The following is a 20777-nucleotide window of genomic DNA, read 5'->3' as shown; positions in this document are numbered from 1 at the left end:
TCCTCATAAGCTATATCCGCCACTGGTGGGTAGGCAGAGAATAAAAATGGAGATCCCCTTATTGAGATTTGATGTATCAAAAATCGCTACCCACCCTTGCGACTTTAAAATACGCGTCAGGTTTTTCTAAACTTGCAGGCCCTCCTTACGAGTTATCTATTTTTACAAAAAAATTAGCAAACCAACTAAAAATACAAAGTGTTTCTCTAACCCACTTATAATTACAAAAAATTCCTTCCTATCCTATCCGTTTAACCTTTATAAACGCCTTAACATTGGGCTCATTTAGTAAGGGGCAAGTGGGCAACAACAGAATGGGTTCAATTCCAAACTTGACTGTTCTTGAAGCGTCCCAAGTTTCGCCACCCGCGGCAACCGTCGGTGACAGGTTGTTACCGCTGACCTTCTTCGACTTCTTCTGGCTTAGGCAGCATCCTATTCACAATCTATTTTTTTATGAGTTGTCGATCACACAAACTCAATTCGTTGAAACTATTGTTCAAACTCTCAAACACTCGTTATCAATCACCCTTCAACATTTTTTTCCTTTCGCCGGTAGCTTGTTCGTATATCCTACTTCTACTCAAAAGCCAGATATCCGTTATGTTGAAGGGGATTCTGTCCTTTCACAGAAAGTAACCTTGATTTCAACGAACTAACCGGAAAGCATCCCCGAGATTGTGGAACGTTTTACAATCTTATACCTCAATTAGGTGAGGCTGATAAACCCTCAGAATCCACAAAGATCCGTTTGTTCTCGGTTCAAGTGACCCTTTTTCCAAACTCTGGAATCTCCATCGGTATGACTAATCACCACTGCCTCGGGGACGCTAGAACAAGGTTTTATTTCATGAAGGCGTGGACATCGATTGCTCAATTTGGCACGGATGAGCCATTTCTGGCTGATGGAACTTTACCGGTTTATGACAGGCTGAACAGCAACCCAAGACTAGATGAAAGTTATCTCAATTATGCGAAAGTTGAAACATTTAAGGAAGAGTATCAACCTCAAAAACTCTCTGGACCAACCGATAAGCTTCGAGCGACGTTTATATTGACTCGAACGGTGCTTAACAAGCTAAAGCTTTTGGTTACAACCCAACAACCAACATTAGCATATGTCTCATCTTTTACGGTTGCATGTGCTTATATATGGAGTTGCAGAGCGAGTACACGCAAGGATGAGCTGCAACTATTTGGTTTCACCATCGATTGCAGGGCGCGCATGAATCCCCCGGTCCCACCAAGCTACTTTGGCAACTGCGTTGGAGGGTCTATGGCTATGGAAAACACCACAAAGTTAACCGGTAAAGAAGGGTTCGTGGCGGCTGCAAAATTAATCGGAGAGAATCTGCATAAGACTTTGACCGATAAGGATGGGATCATTATAGAAATACAGTCACTCGGGGACTTGTTTTCCAATGGGTTTCCTGCAACAACCATCGGGGTTGCGGGAACACCAAAGCTCAGGTTTTATGACATGGATTTCGGGTGGGGTAAGCCTAAAAAGCTCGAAACAGTTTCCATTGATTACAGTGGATCGATATCCAAGAATGCCTGCAAAGAAAAGAATGAACATATTGAGATTGGTGTTTGCCTTCCGACAACGGAGATGGAGTCTTTTGCTCGTATCTTTGAGAATGGGTTAACAGAATACATCTAGATGCATAATAATATTTTAATCTTGTTAAATTATTGTTGGTCGGTCTATCATGTTTACATTTCCCATCAATAAATTTCTTTCACTAGTTATTTCTAGAGTTTTAGACTTTCAATTCAAATTGATCACCTCCTCTTTTATTCAAGCCATCAATATTTTGTATCAGTAATTTATGAATATTATCAGACAATATTGAAAGTCAAATTCATAAATGCATTTGCATGGATTCAGTCGACTAGTTGTCATATAAAGCAGTCAATGTAGCCTGCTGCAGTGTGATTCTGAAATGGAGTCTGGTATTTTCATGCGATGAAAACAGCTATGTTCCAAAGCACATAGTTTAACTTTCTTTCTTTTTTATTTTTTTTCATTCCTGGGAGTCGAAAATTTTTAACTGTTTGAAAGATTTCGTCCCTGTCACTAAACCACCAATCCCATAAGGCATAGTTTAACTAAACAATAACACACATACCAAGTAAAAATCCACCAATATCAAAGTTATTAGCGGGGTCTAGAGTGAAAGATTAACCTTGATAAAGGTTTAAATTTTAAAGAGTTTGAGTCAGTGTAGTTTATTAATTAGGAATAAGTTTTTGTTATTTTTATTAGTTTTTTGGTTTTCTAGTTTGAGTCTAATTAGGAGTCTGATATTCGGTCAGTTTGTATGGAGTTTAGTTCGTTTATTTATTGGTTTTATTCGGTTTTTGCATGAATTTCGATACTTCATACGCGTTTGTTATATTTCATGTCACTGGTGATTAAAGCAGCTATTTTGGACCTGTACGAGTACGGAATGAAGACCCAGGATGACCAGCATGCATTACGAGACACGAAACATGATTTGCTGGAGAAGGGACCTATCGCGATACGTGACGTGGATGGAAGATTGTCCATCGCTTAACGCGATGAACTTTATTATTTGGCAGTTTGACTTTTTGGTCCTCGCGATACGCGACGGACCATTGAAGACCCCATCGCGTACCACGACGGGTGGCAGAATCGTAGAAGTTAGGGTTTTGAGTTATATTATGTTTTGACGACCCTATCATGCCTTATCACGTTCCAGAGCAGTTTTGAAGAGACAAGAGACCATTTCCATCATCCCAAAACACCTAGAGATCATCTAAATAGCATACGTTAGCTTAATTGAAGATCCTTCGATGTCGATGCTCGGCTAATCATCTCGAATCATACATGGGGATGTAGAGTTTGTAACTTTTTAGTTTTCTCGTGTATTTAAGAAGAACTAATTGTAATTATTTTTTATTAATCTATGAGTATTGATATCTAATATTGTTGTGCATTCAGTCGGATTAGGTTTCTTTCGTCCACAACGATTAGTTTGCCGGCTGCTATGATAATTACTTATAGGGTTATTTGACTAGTTGAATATGATGAAGCATATAATTACCCTTAGTTGGGTCACACTGGCAGGGACTGTTTGATAACCATTACCGTGTGTTAGCAATTGTCGATGCCTAAGGTTTGCCTAGTTAGTCAATCGATAATTGATCAATGATAATTCATCTGTTATGTTAATATGAGATTACTGTTAATTTGCTTTATTGAACTGTTGGGTGTGATTTGCCTTTGTTAATGGTTTGAACTTGCTTACGTTACTTGTTTAGTATTAAACCAATTTCCTTTGCTGGTGTGATCAGCACTTTTGAAATTCACTTCATAATTCTAGAAATTAGTTGCACGTACACTGACCATATACTCCTTATGATTCGACACCATACTTACCCTAGCTTGCTTGGGTGATTAAGAACACTGATTTAATTGTTTTTGACTAGATAGCGATAGTCTAGTATTAGAGTCTTGGTGAGCAAGTCATAATTTTAGTATAAATATATGGTTTATGGTCATTGTATTTTGTGTGGTTTTCGTTCTTAATATTACTGAAAGAATCTTGAGGAGTTCTCACAAAAAATCGATGTTGTTCGTATTGCTCGATCCAATTAAGTCCAACATAGGGATGGTGGGATGTAGGAATGCCGTACCTTTATCACAAAGAATAAAGTGTTTGCTTCCAGAGAGACCCCCGGCTCGAAAACCATATGTATAGAACCGAATAAAAGAAACGCAAAGTTTAAACACTATACCTCAAGACAGTAGAGAAAGAAACAAATTAATACAATAATAATTAGGAATTAGTAATAATAGTAATAAATAGATAAATAAAAATAGTGATAATAGTAATTAGAGGTGGTAATATGAGTGGGTTGGATTAGATTTGAGTGATGGGTTAGAATGGGTTTGGGTCAGGATGAGTATGAGTCAAGATAAAATTTTAAAATAAAGGGTTAAGATGTGTATAGGTCAAGATGAGTAAAGTTAATCCATCTTGTCAAAGTAAATGTTAAATTGCAAAGAGTTTCAAAAACCTCTTAGAAAAATTATTCAAAAAATTTAATAAAAAATTTGTATCTCAAAATATAAATCAAAAACACAAAACTAAAATAACTAAAATGTCTCCTCCGTCGTTCTTGTTCATAAAAAAAATAAAAATAAATACTCGGTTTCGTCTCGGTTCATGTTTGGTTTTTTTTGGTTCATTTTTGCTTTTTTTCGTTTCGGTATCTATTTGGTTTTCATATTTTCGATTTTTGTTCGGTTTCGATTTCTCAATTTTATTCGGTTTAGGATGGCATGGGTCAAGATGGGTAAAGTTAACCCATCTTGAACTAAGTAAAGGTTAAAGTACAAAGAGTTTCAAAAATCCTTCAAAAAATATTCAAAAATATTAATAAAAAAAATAATAACTCAAAATATATATCGAAAACGCAAAAAGTAAAATAACAAAAATGGTTTCCTGTCATCGTCGTTCATTAAAAAAAAACTCGGTTTTGTCTCGGTTCAGGTTCGGTTTTTTCAGTTTTTTTTTTCGCTTCGGTTTTGCTTTTTTTTTTTCATTTCGGTCGGTTTTGGTAAATATTCGGTTTCAATGATTTCGGTTTTGATTTCTCGGTTTCTATTCGGTTCCGTGGGTTTTGTTTGAAATAAAATTGGATAAAGCTTGTTTTAGTCAATTCTAACCCATAAACAAAACCCATTCTAACATATAATTAAAAGTCACTAGCATTTTCTCAACCCATCTTGACCTTCTTGCAAAATTTTTTTGATCCACCCTGACCCATCTCAATTTTAAAAGTTATCTAAATTGACCTAAAACAAATAAAACAACCCATTTAGGTTTGTTTTACCACCCTTAATAGTAATGAATCATGAAAAATAAAGTAATAATTAAAAAAAATGTTGCAATAATATATCATTTAATACTAAAGAACCAGTTAAGCAAAGTCCATAAAAAACACTTGTAACCAAGAAATATACATTTACTATAAAAATTCTTAACCTTAATTCTACGTCTTCAAAAACTTTTATCATCAATAATATCCTTAAAAAGATTTCAGTCTAGAAAATCATGTCTAACCCAAATGTACAAAATAAACCGTAATGATTCCATGTGTAAAAAAAGTGTTAAGTTCGTGCAACGTAGACCAAAGTGGTTCCCCAAGCAAATAGGTTTTGTTTTGTTTTTTTTTTCATTTAATTGTTAAAGCATTTAATCACAATTTTTATACAATTACATATTATGCTAAATGTTGGATCTAACAAAATTGTTGCATATTTAATTTACATTGAAATGATGGCTGCATGATAAAATTGTTTGCGGGACCAAAAGTATTTTTTTTCTTTGAAAACAACTTCATGATAAAATTTACATTGAAATGATGGCTGCATATTTAATTTTATGGCCATTTACATATATTTCTTTACTAAGTTACCTTATTACATATTTACCTATCCGTTAAAGTGACTCGATTCAGGTTTGTCACCGATTAAAGTGACCAAAACTAAGAGCATATTTGAGATTGAGTTTGAAAAATACTTATTGCCTTTTTTCAAAAAGCTATTTTTAAGAGTCATGATTTGAAGTTTTTGAAAACTGATTTTTAACCCTTTCAAAAAGTTAAAGAAGATTTTTTTGATTGCTAAACACATTTTAACTTATTAGTATTTTGAAAAAAACCAATAAGCCAATAAGCGTTTTTCAAACTCAGTCCTAAATATGCTCTAAAACCTAATCCCTCTTATAATCTTCTTAACATGCTTTTTAACGAACCAGGCTTTTTGATCCTATTAATATTATTTCACTAGTTAAAAAATGTTATAAATATATTTAGATTATTTAAAAAAATATTTATTTAACTTAAATAAATAGCTATTATTTATTTCATTTAATTTACTCTTAATTAAATAGCATGTTGATCGTACACGTAAATTTAATATTCCATGTTTAACATATCCATCAATAAAAGAACTAATCACAATAATTGTGTATTTGATATCCATTGTTTATTTAAAGCTTGTTACCTATTATTATTTCAATAACTAATCATATCCGACCAACCACAGTTATTCTCAATAATCGTCACCACTTTCAAACATTTCGTGTTATAACGTATAAGTATTAAAAACATCAAAGAGTTGTAATGAAATTTCTAATAAAACTATATCACAAGTTGGTTCTCCTAGATCAGGGAACACAATTCTGTAACACAGATGAAAAACAAGGTATCCATATAGGTAGGGTGTATGGTTTTTAAACCACATGACAACACCAGCGCCACCCAATGTGCAAGGGTGCATGACCTTATTTCATGGCATAGGTTTGCCACATAATGGAAAATGTTGGAGAATTAAAATGAATTAATAATCAATTTATTACGCATGTGGCTAGGTGCTGCTAGTGATGTTGTATTTTGTTGGTACTTAAGTGTAGAAATGAGATGGCAGTGCAGGACTGGTCGGTGCATGGGTAGTACCAATTAGTGCTCCCCCCCCCCTAATGATCCGGAGTTACCTATAGAATGGCAACCCCTATCATCCACAAACAAGTAGAAAAGTGATCAGAAAAACTGGATGATGGTCTTTCAGTTTTATAACAGCATATAAGGCATATGCGGAGGCTACTCCCATCATGCTAATATATGGGAAGGCATGTCTTCCACTAGATAAACCAGAACATAAAACTTATTAGGATTTGAGGACATTAAATCTAGACATCTTCAAAGCAGGAGAGAATAGATTTCATTAGTTATGTGAATTAAAGGAATTAAGAGAACAAGCATATGATAACTCAATCATATATATGAAAGAGCAAATAAATATCATGATGGCCATTTTACCGGGAAAGAGTGTAAGTTCATGGAACTAAGGATCTATTTGGTATTATGTAACAGAATGGACGACATGTTGGAATGGACAAAGTAATGGAATTGACAAAGTAATTAGATGGATCAATACCATACCATTGTGATGTTTGGTTATCGTGGGGTAATGACATAAATCATTACTTTGGGTTGGTCGGTTGACTGAAATAGGAAAAGGAATAAAATAAAAATGGTAGTGAATGGCAGTGATGGTGGTTAGTGGTTACAGTGATGGTGGTTAACAGTGATTGGTGGTGGTGGATAGTGGAGGTGGTGGGAAGCAAGCAGTAATGGTGGTGGGTTGTGGTGATGGACATGGTGGTGCTGTGACACCCGGCCTTTTTAAGACTAATACCGTGCTAATATAATCCGGGTTAATCATGTAATCAAGGATTATGGAAAAATAAAACAATGATATTTTAGTCCAAAACTCCAAAATACATGCATTATATTTTGTTGTGTTCAAAAAGTTATGTTTTGACGTGTAGCGAATACTGCAAAACTGACACTACCAGCGACCTGGGTAAGGTTAAAAGTCCAAATAAATTCCCAAACGATATGACTGACCTGAATTAATATAAATTCAGTAAAAATATTAATATTAGGTCATAAGCATAATTTTGTTCGCGAAAACTACAAATTAAGCAGATTGAAGGTTGCAGGACACCGTAAGAACTCGAACCCAACCAACTCCAAAAAATTATATCTTTATATGGTTTTGTAGGAATTTTATGAAGAATCCAAATATGTAATTGGTTTTACATAAAACTAATCCGAACTTTTTGTATTTTATAAAATGTAGCAAACTGGGATTAGTATTTACAAGTTTTAAACAAATTAATAAACTAACCCCTCCCCCCTTTGGCCGGCTCCACTATCCCCATCACCCCTATGGTTGCTTGTTGGAAGCCCTAATGTTGCATGCACGGTTACACGTAACCCTAGATGCACACTTGTCCCAACTCACACTTCCTTTTTAATATAATCATCACCCACTTCTTTTTCCAACACAAACCACCACCCCACTCTTTCTTCCTCTTCCTTCTCTCGGCCACCAACCCCCACCTCCCTTTTGTCTCTTAAATTTTATTTCAAAACACACCATGTTTCAAACAAAAAACCTAATTTAATTTAAGAACTAAGAAGATTTGAAGCAAGATAGGAAGATTCAAGCCCAAGCACACTCTTAGAGACTCATCAAGATACTCTCTTTCATTTCTCCCAAAACCCTAAGGTAAAAATCTGAAACCCTAGTTTGATTCCTTAAGTTTTGATACAAAACTCTTGTTCTTACATCTTATAAGTGTTCACACAAACTTATAACCTCCAAACTCATATGAAAATGGAACTTTGAATAAAAAGTGTGTGCACATGTGAGACATGGGTTTTTGTGCGTGTGTGTGGGGAATCCAAACCCACATATACATACAAACATACATGCACATCACTTCCATTTTCAAATTTATTGAGTTTGGTTTGATGGATTTAAGTTCTAAACGATTAAAATGGATTTTAGAGTGAGAATATGAGAGAGAGAGAGAGAGAGAGAGAGGCGTGAGGTGAGAGAGGGAGTAAGAATGTGTGTGTGTTTAAATGTTTAAAGTTGTATGCATGTTTAAGTCAAGATGTTTTTATGATTTAATTTTGGTATGGATACTTGAAACTTGATAATACATGTTGGATTTTGCTAGCAATAGGATTGAGTTGATGATGATGTAAAATTGATAATATTATTTGTTTAGGTTTATGATCTTGTTAATAGAATCATATAAATCCTACATGCATGCTATTTATTTGAGTTTACTTTAGTTAATCTTGAAAAATGAGTAAAAACTTAGTAAGTATTTGAAAACGGTTGACAAAATTATTAAACTAATTTTATGACACCAAAATCAAGTTGGTAGAATAATACAAAAAGTTTGAATAAAATCTTTAAAAAGTAACATTTTAACGTATGTAATAAAAACAATAATCATGGTACATTAAAGATGAAATGAAATCTGATTTTTTAAGTGTCATAAATGTCACATGTAATTAGAAAATGATTTTCTAAGTTTGATTATTAATATGTCACAAGCCAACTTAGGATAAGAAATAAATGTGTGTTTTTAGTTAATGAAATTATGATTTTTAAGATATCATTTTAAATTTGGAAATTTATATGTTTTTGCATGTTTAGAATAATTAGATTTTATGTGTTGTGTACTATACATGCTTTACTTGGTCTAAAATGAGTGCCGGCTGCTTATCTAGTCTAAAAATCGGTTTTTTAACGCGAAACGACAAGATTTTAGGGCTAATTTGAAGCAGCTCCTAAAACTTAAAATCTCATATACATTACACTATATAATATGTTTAATAAGGTCCAGATGATAAAAATTGACAACAAACAAGTCGTGTTGCAAAAGACAACGCGAAAGCATTAAAAATAACCATTATTACTAGATTTAAACTAAACTGACAACGAATATATTTTACAAACTAACTTATAAAATATATAAATATCTCAGATATAAAAACTATACTTTTACTTGAAAAGATTAAATTTAATTAAAAACGCAAATCGGCTCGCCGTTAAACGCGAAACCGGTCCAATATCACTAAAAATATAGTGATAAAATATAGTGATATTTTATTAGTGTCAATTGCAAGAACTGGGACTTTTTTCCCGTCACCAACTATGAGTTTCAAGTCATTTTGTTTCAGCTTATTCCATTTTCAGGTTCCTGCAAGACATTCACGATGTGGTAACTACATCCGGTATAAAGTACCCATGTGTTGCCAGAAATAGTGAAAAGTTCAATAACATAAATAGAAATACCTTAAAAAAAAGAGAATTCACCAATGACCCTCTTTTGTCTTAGCTTGACAAAGTACTTGGGAATTTATGTTTTTAGTCCCATATTATTGCATTCAAAGCATTGGCAGTATTCATGACACGACAGTGATGGTTTTCTAATTTGCTTGTTAGTGTTGGTGGCAAACTTGACAGCAACAGTAACATATTTTTTGCCTTTGTTGTTGTAACCCATTTTCTTGGGTTTTGGTTTCTTGACACTGGTGGATTTGACAATAAAAAATGGATTATTTTTATTTGAAATATTCATTATTGTCATTACTCGTGCAATCGTATTGAAATTCATCACGAACCACTCATAAGAGCTGGGGAGAGAGTACAAGATGAAATCAGCTACCATTTCATCCGGCAGGGGATAATCAAGTTTGGTTAATGTACCCTTTTATCTTAAGCACATGAGAACTAACAAATAGATTCTTTTGCCATCTTGAGAGCCGGTGTCAAATTCTGGTGCTATTAGAGAAAGGTGGTGTCATTCAACGTTAGTTTCTGAAGTACATGCTTGAGAGGGAAGAAGGAATTATTAGAAGGCCTGTAATAAAATAAGCAAAAGAAATATATAGTGTTTTCTATGTTATATTCCTTTTATTATTAATAACCCAATTACATGAATAGAATAAGAATTTTGAGAATTTAGCTTCCAGTTAGTATTGGCATATGAAGCACGCAACATTAATAAGTGGTTAGATAGACTGACAACGATTGCCATTATGAAAACGCACAACTCTCGAGTATAAGGCCTTTTAAGACAACTCTTGTCTAATTAGACACTTAGCCTCATCTATGCCCACTTTTAGTCTCTAGACAGCTATAGCACATAACATGTGAGAAAAGTAATAGTCATCCTAGTACAGGTACATGTGGAAGGACCGGCTGTAGCAATGAAATCCTTGCACCTTGGAGGGATAACTACGTACCAAGTGCGGTGCTGTAGCTCCAAATACTTGATGCTTTTGCATTATGCCCCAAGTCTAGCTTATAATAGGATGACATGGACTATTGATTTAAAACTGGGATTTAATTTTAGTATCTACCGAATAGAGTAAAAGCAGTTTTACTGTATTTAATTGAGACTAGTCGATTAACCCTTTCATCTCTCAGAACTCTTAGTTTTAAATAACCTATTAAAACTAAGTGTGTCACGATCTTTTAACCAATTTTAAGTTAATAGAATTCTATTAAGTTAATATTTTTGAAAAATTAAATTTAGTTTACTTTGAAAAACTTAATTGATTATTATTTGTTTTTAAAACAAACTTTGTTTTAATGAAAAAAATTGACAAATTGTAAAACCCATTTAGAACTTGCTTTAATATGATTGATTTAATATTTTAAAAAACTCCTTTTTTAAAAGTATGTTAGTATTTGGTTGGTTATGTTATAACAATTACAAGATACAAGCAACCACAATAGCAAGATATGGCCAAAAAATTGTTCGATCTTGCTAGAGCCTAATAGCAAGACCGAGTGGGTCACGGGGTCATAACACACAAACAACCACAAGGATGGACTTTAATGCATCCAGTCTCGAGCAACTCCCGCTGACTTCATGACTCTTGTTTAGCTTCCTCGGTTTTTTTGACTTCGGGTCTTCGATTATTACAATATTTACAAAAGAAATAAAATAAAGGATAAACTCTAACTATTACAACTTTGAATCATCAAGGTGGCCAAAACCATATAACCAAAATCCGAATATAAATAACAACCACAAAACAAGGTCGGGCCAGATTTACATATTTCACAACAATCACAAAATAAAACCGGACAATCTTTTGGTCAAGTAAAACAAATAAAAATTTGACCAACATTAAAGTTGCCCTAATTAGATCAAAAACTTTAAACTTAACTACAGTTTGCAATATAATCCTAGTTAAAAGACAGGTACCGACTCGTATGTTGTAGCTAAGACTCTGATACCATGGTTGGGCTTCAGTGGTGACAAGTCAAAATTTTATTATCAAATAAACTGGGATCAATAATAATTAGTTAACTGATTAAACAAGTTAATTAATATAAATGTATTGGAAAGTTAAACGATTAATCAACACCAAAACTAAACCCTTCAGGATCCGGATACAAATGATATGAGCAAGGAATTAATAATAAATAATCTATCTAATGTACCTATGAGATAGATTTACCTTGTGGTTAATGAATAATTGTTCGAGACACCAAGGTTCAACAAACGAGTGCTAGTTGACGAATCGAACAACAAGAACGAGCTGGCGGTGGTGGTGCGAAAGCCATGTAGACCAACAGTGTAGCATTTGTTACTTTTCAAACCCGAAAACCCAATCCATTTCGAAATTTTGTTTTTGTTTATATATATATATATATTATTAATAATCTCAAGTTTCATTTCATGTGACATTCATTATTTTTTATTTGTACTTGTATTCGGTAAACCGACCGTTTCCTCGTTTCAATGTATTCATAGTTATCATTCATCAATTTTATATTAATTACGATGATTTATGGTCATGGTTCGTTCATTTCCTATTCAAGTTGTTCATTAATGAAACTTCGAGATTTAACGAGTTTACTTAATCGATTCGCAAACTAATCGGGCATAATATTATAAATGTCCAAAACTATAACTTACATTACCTTTTTTTTATACATTTCAAAGTACAAGGTTCAAATGGTAATTTAAACTTAAATTTATGTTTTAATATCACTTTAAAGATGAAGGACCAGATCTGAAAGTTTAATTTAAATTATATATTAAAATAGTGAACAAGCAGCCCAGCCACCACCTTGGCCATGCGTTTTTCCGGCGGTCGGAATCCCGCCAGAAAACGTTGCTGGATTCCTATTTCAGCTTGTAATCGCGCGTTTGACCCAATTAACCCATCGTAACGGCTTAGAACCTTAATCATAAACCCCGTAATCATCGACAATAATGTATAACATAGTTTAAATCTCGCGTAATCACCACGTTAATCGTCGGAAATTATTAAAACACAATTACGAATAATTAACACCCAACGTTTCAATTAATCCTATAAATATGACCCTAACCTTCAACTAAACTTGTCCCAATCATCTTTTTCATCTCAAACACTATTTACACCTTGTAATTAATCTGTCCAAGTTCGTGCTCCGGCAACCATGGTTTACCATCAAATCATAACATTAGCAGGTTTTTGTAACATGATTTTGAATTGTTTTTCTATTATTAATAAAACCCCTAACCTTAATTGATCAAACATGGAACCGATTTGTGGATTTAAGTTCTAGGGTTTATGAAAAAAATCAGGAAACAATCAATTGGGTTTATGAATAAAATTACATTTAGAAGTTGAATTGCGTTCACACTTATATGCGTAATTCACAAGGGATTGATGAGAAGAACTAAAGAAGTTGCTGGAAAGAAAGTATACTGAACTGAATGATCGTGAATATGGTTTGAATTTATGTCAAAACTACGTAGTTTTGAAAGTTTTGCATCTAAGGTTAGACGCTTAACAGCCCCATATTCACTTTCCCCTAGTAATAATAATAAGAGTAGTCATAGTAATAAGTAGATAAATAAAAATACTGATAATTAGTAATGAATAATCGAAAATAGAATAATAATTAAAAAAAAATATTGCAAGAATATCATTTTACACTAAAAAAAGGTCGAGCAAAGTCCCTAAAAAAACATTTGTAACCAAGAAATATACATTTTCACTAAAAGTTCTTAACCTTAATTTTATATTTTCAATAACTTCTATTATCAATCATGTCCTTGGAAAGATGCCAATCTTTCGAATCATGTCAAATCCAGATGCACAAAATAGACCTTAATTTGGTTCCATACTTCCATGTTATGTGAAAAAAATGTCGTCTTAAGTACGTGCAACATAAACCAAAGTGGTTCCTCAAGAAAATATACTTTTTCTAAAAAAATTGTTTAAGCATTTAATCACAATTATTTTTAAACAATTACATGTTATCCAAAATGTTGATCTAACTACGTCCCAAAATTGCTTGCGGGACCAAAAGTGTATACTTTTTCTTCTCTTTGAAAACAACTCCATTTTCGATAAAATTTGTATTGGAATGGTGACTGCCTATTTAATTTTACTAATATAATTCACGAGTACAAGCTATTTTAGAAAAATCAATATAAGTGATCAAATATTCTAATAAAAAAATAGAAAAAAGAAATGATTAGGTGAAATTCTGAGATTGAGTCCAAATATAAATAGATCACAAGTCTAATATGCTGTTTGTTTTTCTGAAAAAGGTTTGCGTAAACTTTTTTGTCTGCGCCGCGCAGACCACACGCAGACGTTGTCCTCTGCAGACTGTTTGTTTTCTGCAATATTTTTCATTAAAAACGTCTACGCAAACTCTTCTTGTAGCAGACTTGGCCCATCCACTTCTCATATCTTATTAGATGTGCATAGAGCTAAAACATCAAACCTTACCAACAGCCACTGTCCACCACCACCACTACCACCACCACCACCACCTACCCACCGTTCGCCACAATCGTCCACCACCACTAATGTCCACCACCCATCACCGCCTTCTACCACTAACATCTACCACCACCCACCACTACCACTATCACCATCCAGCAGCACCACCACCCACTACCATAGCTTGTATATCACTACCAGTTTATTTTAACAATCTATAGATGTTAAAAAACATTCTTCTTCTTGCAGACTGTAGAGGTTTGATCCACCTCTTATTCTACAGATGTCTCCAGATGTGATCCGCAGACTGCAGACATTTTACCTCTGAAAAAACAAACAACACCTAAAAGAACGCTCACACTCATGGGCTTGCTCATGAAAGAAGAGGCCATGCCCCCACTTAAGGTGCTCACAGGGCTGTGTGCCTTTGAGCGTGAGGCAGGCTTACTACCATAACAAATCGTCTTATTAATTAAACTTCTTTTTTGAAAGATAAATATTAAAGTCTTCCTATTTAAACAGAATTTATTAACTTCAAACATAACATTAATTGTTTGTATTATTAACAAGAAAAAAATCGAAACAACAACATTGGAAATATCTCCAGCAGAAACAATGGTCAATCTTCCAACAACATTAAAGATCGCCTATTGCAATTGGCTGGGATAACTAGTCCCACATGTTCAATCTCATTAACCAATACCGACGGTTTCCATTCCAATCTATTCAACTGTCTACAAGGTGGTACTTCAGGGCCACCTCCGAGATATCGAATGCCCCAAGAAAGAACTAAAACGTGGTCTCTTTTTACTCATTGACTATTTTACCCTTAGAGGCTTACTATATTATCACTCTCCTAAAGACTCTCATTTCGACCTAACTTGTCTACTTAAATGGTTAATGGGTCATAGAAATTAAGGAAGTGTATTGAAAATACAACTGGGTGTGCAATAATCATAGCAAAAGAATACGAAGTCTCAGGATTATGAATTAAGTGTAGTATTTGATTTACTTAATTGAGTTTTAGTTAGCAACTGTTTGTTAAAAAAAACAATAAGAATTGTTGCTACTTATATACAAAACCTAACTTAGACTTGGTCGTACCAAATTTTTAAAGCACAAGGTAGTTTTAAAAACTATAGTTTCGTTACTAATGGCTTATGGCTTAAAAGTTAAAACAGGTACAACAAAATATAAAGTTCCATGACTAATGAGTTACAGTTGGTAGCAAGATGGGCAATTTGAACCGACATTGTATTCCAATTCCAAATCTAAAACTTCAAATAGGATAACATTAATTTTTTTTTTCTGAACGGCCGCTGTCGAATAGTGTGACGCATGTTATTAAACATTACAAGCCCAAGAGTTTTTTTCTCCAATATGGGGTAATGGGTTTTCCTAGAGACCAGCAAATGGTGTCGGGCACCGGTATCAAGCTGTGTACATCCAGCTGCAATTTGGTATCCACTCTTTTTTGGTTTTCGGGCAGTAGCAGAATTTTACTGAGTTGTTGCTTTCGATGATGGTACCCATCTTTGGTGATTTTAGGTACCAGTGCTTTAGGTACATATGCCGGTATTGATAACGAGTTCATCCCTACATTGTTTGAAAAAGATTACTAAAATTGGTTGTTTTGAATGCAAGTCTTAGGGTGCGTATGGCTTGTATGAATTCAATGGAATTGAAATATGAATTCCAACTCTCAGATTCTTTGGTTCACATAATTTGTTGGAACTAGAATCTTAATTTCATTGTTGATTTATTTGGTTAGTTCAGGAATTGAAATTGGAAATGAAATCCTTCAACTTCTTTTAACTAAAGGAATTCAGCATGTGAACGAATTTAAGTAAAATCACCAAAATCTTCGACTTGTCGCTGATGCCACAACTTCTTGACCCGACCTGTTATCAACCGGCAACATTTCGACCAAGTCCGTCGACCCGAGCTGGCCTGCTCAGGAACCGCAACGAACTAATTAACTAATTAAATAATATATCCATCATTAAACGAACTAATCAAAATAGCTGTGTATTTGATATCCATTGTTTATTTAAAGCTTGTTACCGATTATTATTTCATAAATAATAATCTCCGACCAAGCATGGTTATTCTTATTAATCGTCACCATTTTTATACTTTTCATGTTAGATCGTATAACTATTAAAAAAATCCTTAGCTTATCGTTGCTCTCGGTGTAACCCTTTCTTACCTCAGTGGCAGATCGTTGAATACCGTTAGTTGGGCACACTATTTCCTACAGAAGGCCTCCCAACAAATGATGCAAGAGTGGTAGGTGAAATTTCAAATAAAATAGTATCACAAGTTGGCTCTCCTAGAGCTTTAATAACTGATCAAGGAATACAATTTTGTAATGCTTAGATGGAGAACGGGAAACCCATATGGATATGGTGCATGGCTTTCAAAGCACATGACAACACCGCCGCCACCCGATGTCGGTAGGATGCATGGTTTAATTTCATGACAAAGGTTTACCACATAAAATTGATTTTATGTCAAAGGTCGAAGAATTAAAATGATTTAATAATCAATTTATTACACATGTGGTTAGGTGCTGCTAGTGATGTTGTATTTTGTGGATACTTAAAGGTAGAAATGAGGTGGCAGTGCATAACTGGTCGATGCATGAGTAATACCCATTAGTGCCCCTTCCCCTTAACGATATGGTGTTACCCATAGAATGACAACCCCTATCATCTATAAACAAGTAGAAAAGTGATCAGAAAAACTTGATGACGGTCTTTCGGCTTTCATAACAGCATATAAGACATATGCGAAGACTACTTCAAAGCGGATATATATGGGAAGGCAGGTCATCTGCTAGATAAACTGGAACATAAAACATATTGGGATTTAAGGACATTAAATCTAGACATCTCCAAAGCGGGAGAGAATAGATTTCATTAGTTACGTGAATTAAAGGAATTAAGAGAACAAGCATATGATAACTCAGTTATATACATGAATGAGCAAATAAATATCATAAGGGTCACTTTACAGGGAATGAGTGTAAGTTCAAGGAATTAAGGGTCTATTTGGTATTATGTAATGGAATAGATGAAGTGTTGAAATGGACAAAGGAATGGAATTGACAAAGTAATTAGTTGGATTAATAACATTCCATTGTTATGTTTGGTTATCACATGGTAATGAAATAAATCATTATTATGTGTTGTTCGGTTGGCTGGAATAAATAAAGGAATAAAATATAAATGGTAGTGAATGGCGGTGACGGTTTAGTAGTGGTGGGTGGTGGTGGATGGGCGGTGGTGGGAGGCAAACAGTAATGGTTGTGGATTGTGGTGAAGGGCAGGTGGTGGCGGTGGTGGGCAGCAGATGGTAAAGGTGGTTGGTGGAGGCGGTGGGAAGATGGCAGTGGTGGTGGTGGGTAGCGACCGGTGGTGGCTATGACCAAAGTAGATGGTCGGTGGCATTGGTAGGTGGCGAGGTAATGGAGGTTATTGCTAGCGGTGGCGGTGGTGGCGATGGCGATGGCGGTGGAGATTTTGTAGGTCCCTAGCCAAATCTTAACGAGACTGTTATGAACTATCAGAGGTGTGGAATCCCTTTGAATCACTACGAGGATAGTATAAGAATAGAAATGAGTAGAACACAATGTTATCAATTTAAAACGATTCTTCTATTGGTAATAATCTCGGTTACAACTAATACTAGAACTCACATTACAGAGAAAATGACTAGTGGAATGAACCTAACCCTAATTTCTAACATGTCTTATATACCTGACATGTTCGTCAGTTACGAACCGGGCGAACACTACTAGCTAAGCTCACACACCAATACGCTAGCTTCAGCCATTCCTGTTAGTGTTCGGTTTTGCGTATGTGACCTTTCGTTAATGTATCACTCATTCGTTATAAACTTATAACGAATGAGAGGACGAATGTGGTCATTCGTTAAGTCTTAACGAATGTGTTAATGTATTGATAACGAATGAGAGCCCATTCGTTAGGCATGTATAACGAATGAGGCTCATCTCCTATATATACCATGTAATGTATTTCTGAATAAATAATGATTGATTATTCCATCTTGGGTCTCGTTACTCTGCCCAAATACACACTCATACACATAGTTAACGTAATCACCTTAGATCCATTCACATAATCATATCTAAGGACTAGATCCTAAATCATAAACGTATTGAATCAGAATCATATGACTTCTCAAGTGGTATCAGAGCCATATGTTCTGATTCATTCGTGAATTGGAGTTTAATAGTATTCAATTAAACCTCTAATTGGTGATTAATTGTACCTAATTGTATCAGAATCTGAGTTTTAGTATTACGGACTGAGAATCAACAATTACTCATGGATTTGGTGTTAATTGAACCTGATTTGTGCCTAGGATTGTTCGCAATGGTTCGTTGAACATCTAGAACTGATTAATTATATTAGTTTGTGTTTAACTATAAGATTGAGTTTAGGCGGGAACGTATTGAAGATTTGACTGTATATAGTCAAAATTGGACTGATATGTGGTTTTGATTGAGGTTTGGAAGGTTGTGAATGTGCTCAGAATTTGTGGATGAGTGGTTTGGTTTTGGTTTGAGGACATTTGGTTAAGATTTGTATAAGTTTGGATTGGAATTGGCCCGGATTGTGTTTTAATTGATTTTGAAATATGGGATGAAGGTTTGAAGGGTTGAAGGCACATTCGTTAATTTCTTGGCTCATTCGTTACATTATAACTGCTAATTCGTACAATAGTTATAACCATTTTGTACTAGATGCCATTCCTTTATAACTACTCATTCATTCAAACAAGTCACATTATTTAGTTTTCCTCATTTGTTCTTGTGCTAATTCCTTAAACTTCCACATTCGTTCATACTCATTCATTTCGGAGCTCATTCGTGTGAACAGTAACTTTTCAACATTCGTTAAGGTTCATTTGTGTGAACATTATACTCACTCGTTTGACTCATTCGTTACTTAACGTATACTCATTCGTGTGAACTCATTCATATCGCATTCTTGTTCCTTACCCTGAACTTTCATTGATTGACAATTTCAACCCTAAACTTTCAATATTAACATCCTTCATCCTTCAACTGTCGATATGGCAACTTTTACGCACTTGCTTCCCAGAATGCATTGATGCAGCAAATGCTCAATATGGATAATGAGATCGGGTCTCATACCAAGTGCCCGAAGCTTTTGAGATTGAGTGACTTTTCAAAATGGGAACCCAGGTTTAGAGCTTATTTGGGATCAGTTCATCCCGAATGCGTCTGCAGCTTGGATAATGTGTATAAAGCTCCAGTTGTTGGTAATGATTTTACAAGTTTTGTTGACAAAGCACTTCGTCTATATTCTGTTGACTATATTTTGTTGACGAGAAGAAAGCTCTTGAAAATGAGATAAAGTCATATTCCACTCTAACTATGGCATTACCAGAAAGCATCTTCCATCAAGTCAGCGGTATCAAGAACTGTGCTGCATTATTTTAGCATATGAAGTTGAGAAGTATGGGAAATCTCAAGAGAGTAAGAAAACGATGTTGAAGTTTCAGTTTAGAAACTATACCTCGTTAAAAGGAGATAATGTGGAAGAGATGTTTAATCGTTTCTGTCATTTGATTGCTAAAATGACTAATCTGGAGATGGAACCAAGTGAGTGTGATAAGATTGGTACCTTGAAGAATGCACTACCTCCATCATATTCTACCTTCTTGATAGTTCTTAAGCAGAATGGTTTCTTAAAAAATGAAGCTCTCACTGCTGTGGATTTTGTCAATAAGCTTGAAGAGAGAGAACATGACCTGAAGGGTCAAGGTTCTTTAAAGGACAACCAAGATCCTACTTTGTATGGCAGATCTCTTCCTGTGAGCAACAACTATGTGCCAATCAGTGCATTCTATACCCAAGCTAATAAGGAAATCCCTCAAAGTGGCATATCTGGTCCAAATGTATGTTTCGTGGCTTATGGATTGGGTGGTTCTTCATCATCTGCTGGTGCGAGTTATCAAAGGTCAACACCACTAAACGTCAACATGAAGGAGGCAGAACAGCAGTTTGCCTTCATGTGTGCTTTCATGTCATGGTATGAATAGTTGGTGGGTAGTAAGATTGATACGAGCGAACTCACTGATGAAGACTATGACCAGATCAATCCAGATGATCTAGAATTGATGGACATGAAATGGAACATGGCAATGATAGTGAGGAAAGTCAAGAGGTATATGCAAAGAAAGGGGAAGGATTTGCCTATATTGAACAAGAGGATTGGGTTCGATAAGTTAAAGGTAAAGTGTTACAACTTTCATGAATTCAGTCACTTTGCTAAAGAGTGTGATAAACCCAAGAAAGAATACTCTGGTCCACGAGCTTAAGATAGAAGTTCGAGCAAGAAGTTCAATACTTCTGAAAAGAAAGACAATCCAACTGAAGGGGATTCAAGTAAATCTGGTGGGTTACAGACCTTGGTTGCAAATGATGGGATTGACTGGTCTCAAAGACTGCTAGGAAATAGAAATCAAGCAAATTTGGCGACGTGCAAGATAGTTGAGCATTATGAAGATGCAAGGGGTGATAGATTAAGAGATGAGAGTGAGGAATCAGAAGCGGATACTTAGTCCTATCA

At 34.7% G+C, this 20777-nt stretch overlaps 1 pseudogene; it reads left to right on the top strand.

The window, feature by feature from the left end:
• The first annotated feature begins 314 nt into the window (after positions 1–314).
• Positions 315–1683, top strand: LOC143585840 (malonyl-coenzyme A:anthocyanin 3-O-glucoside-6''-O-malonyltransferase pseudogene; annotated as a pseudogene).
• The last annotated feature ends 19094 nt before the right edge of the window (positions 1684–20777 follow it).

The sequence above is a fragment of the Bidens hawaiensis genome, unplaced genomic scaffold (assembly GCF_021521415.1).
Source record: "Bidens hawaiensis isolate Kalapana, Puna unplaced genomic scaffold, B.hawaiensis_p1.1 tig00034180_1, whole genome shotgun sequence".
Lineage (NCBI taxonomy): Eukaryota > Viridiplantae > Streptophyta > Magnoliopsida > Asterales > Asteraceae > Bidens > Bidens hawaiensis.
The sequence above is the reverse complement of the archived record's forward strand: the minus strand, read 5'-3'. Positions and strand labels throughout refer to the sequence as shown.